The sequence below is a fragment of the Chrysochloris asiatica genome, unplaced genomic scaffold (assembly GCF_000296735.1).
Source record: "Chrysochloris asiatica unplaced genomic scaffold, ChrAsi1.0 scaffold00002, whole genome shotgun sequence".
Lineage (NCBI taxonomy): Eukaryota > Metazoa > Chordata > Mammalia > Afrosoricida > Chrysochloridae > Chrysochloris > Chrysochloris asiatica.
This window is the reverse complement of record NW_006408520.1, coordinates 34,416,133-34,418,651: the sequence shown is the minus strand read 5'-3', so window position 1 is coordinate 34,418,651 and position 2,519 is coordinate 34,416,133. Positions and strand designations below refer to the sequence as shown.

Below are 2,519 nucleotides of genomic sequence, written 5' to 3'. Positions count from 1 at the left end.
TAGTCAATAAAGCATAGGTAAACATCTTTCTGATATTCTCTGCTTTCAGCCAAGATTCATCGGACATCAGCAAAACTATATCTCATTCCACAGCCTCTTCAGAATCCAACTTGAACCTCTGGAAGATCTAAAAAGACAGGGAAAAAAGAAAAGACCAAAATGAAAGTCAGAAGAGACTTTGAAATTTACTCTTGACCATAGAGAAGCTAAAGCAACTAGAAGAAATCAGGAAGTAGAAGAACGGAACAAAAAATGCCAAAGAGAAGGTAAAGTCATGTATTATTAAAAATATATAGAAAGGTCCCACTGGCTGCTCTGAAAAGCCATCTTTGCTTTGTCCCCTGTCTGGCTCCCTGCTTCCCGAAGCCACCTCCGCCTCTGCGTACTCTGGCAGCTCTCTTTGTTCCCGAATTCGCACTCTCTTTGTCATCCTCTGTATCAGATCACCGGCTTGCCCCATCATGTCAGACATGGCTGTGGGCACCAGCTCTGAAATCACCACCAAGGACTTAAAGGAGAAGAAGGAGGTTGTGGAGGAAACAGAAAATGAAAGAGACCCACCCACTAATGGGAACACTGAGAACGAGGAAAATGGGGAACTGGAGACTGACAATGAGGTAGACTAGGAAGAGGAAGAAGGTGATGGTGAGGAACAAGATGGAGATGAAGATGAGGAGGCTGAGGCAGCTATGGGCAGACAGGCAGCTGAAGATGATGAGGATGATGATGTTGACACCAGGAAGCAGAAGACCGATGAGGATGACTAGACAGCAAAAAAGGAAAAGTTAAATTTAAAAAGACCACTGTGACCTATTACCCAACACTTCCCGTCTAAGAAGCTAAACGTGGTCACCTTCAAGTAGAGTCCCACCAGCCCACTTTGGGCAGCGCCACCCGCAGAAAACATGTGCTCACCACCCAACCAAAACCACAACGTGAGTTTGCAACAGGGGAGAAAAAAGAACCAAAACTTCAAAGGCACTGCTTTTTACTTAAAAGCACTTTTAAAAGGAAAATTTGTTTGTATTTTTTATTTACATTTTATATTTTTGTACATATTGTTAGGGGGTCAGCCATTTTTAATGATCTTGGATGACCAAATCAGACTTTGGAGCGTTCTCTGTCCTAATTCTGTCTTTACTTGTGGTGTGACCATGTTCTTTATAATCTTAAAGGAGAAAAATAAAAAACTTTGTAAAAAAAAAAGCAAAAACAACAACAACAAAAATTACTCTTATTCCGAGCATTCCAGTAACTTTTTTGTGTATGTACTTAGCTGTACTATATAAGTAGTTGGTTTATATGAGATGGTTAAAAAAAGCCAAAGATAAAGTTTATTTTCCTTTGTGTGTGTGTGTGTCTATAAAGTTGCTGTTTATTTTGGGGGGCCTGTTTGATGTATGTGTGAAACAATGCTGTCCAACAATAAATGGGAATTTTATTTTGCTGGATTGTTCCAACAAAACAAACAAATAATATATATATATGTATAAAGACCTGAAGCCAAAAGGGGAAAACACAATCAGCATTTTTCAATCTGAAAGAATTTATGGGAAAATCCAAGCTTTGGGTTGCAATTTTAAAGGATTCTATGGACAGTCCTGGTGTGGCACCATAGGATAAGCATTAAATCTCATGTTGGTTTGAACCTCAAGGTTGGTGGTTCAAACTCACCAGCTGTTCTTTGGAAACCCTATACAGGGTCGTTATGTGTCAGAACCAACTCCATGGCACTTAACAACAACTCCGAGAACAAATTGACAGAATGGAGTCCTGGTGTGGCTCAATAGGGTAAGGGCTTGAGTACAAGATCAGTTTGAACTGCAAGGTTGGTGGTTCAAACTTACCAGCTAGTCCTCAGAAACCATATACAGGGTCAGTATGAGTCAGAACTGACTCAATGGCACTTAACAAGAACAACATGGGTAGAATACTGAGCGATGCAGGAATTATCAAAAGAAAATGGGAGGAATATACAGTCACTGTACCAAAAGAATTGGTTGGTACTCAGCCATTTCAAGATGTAGCATATGATCAAGAACTGATGGGGTTGAAGGAAGAATTCAAGCTACACTGAAGGCATTGGCAAAAAAAACAAAAAACAAAACAAGGCTCCAGGAATTAATGGACTACAAATGGAAACGTTTCGACAAACTGATGCAGCACTGGAAGTACTCATCCATCTGTCAAGTAATTTGGAAGACTAATTTCAAGACTGCCTGCCCTAATAATTGAAAGGGATCCATATTTGTTCCCATTTAAAGAAAAGTGACCCAATGGAATGCAGAAATCATCAAACAATATTATTACTATAACATGCAAATAAAATTTTGCTGAAGATAATTTAAAAAGGTGCAACAGTACAACTACAGGGAGCTTCCAGAAATTCAAGCTGGATTCAGAAGAGGACGCGGAACTAGGTATATCATTGATGATGTCTGATAGATTTTGACTAAAAGCAGAGAATTCCAAAAAGATGCTTACTTGTGTTTTTTGGTTTTTTTTTTTTTTATGTTTTT

The 2,519-nt window shown here is 39.1% G+C and overlaps 1 pseudogene; it reads left to right on the top strand.

The window, feature by feature from the left end:
* Positions 1–461: 461 nt before the first annotated feature.
* Positions 462–767, top strand: LOC102834589 (annotated as a pseudogene).
* The last annotated feature ends 1,752 nt before the right edge of the window (positions 768–2,519 follow it).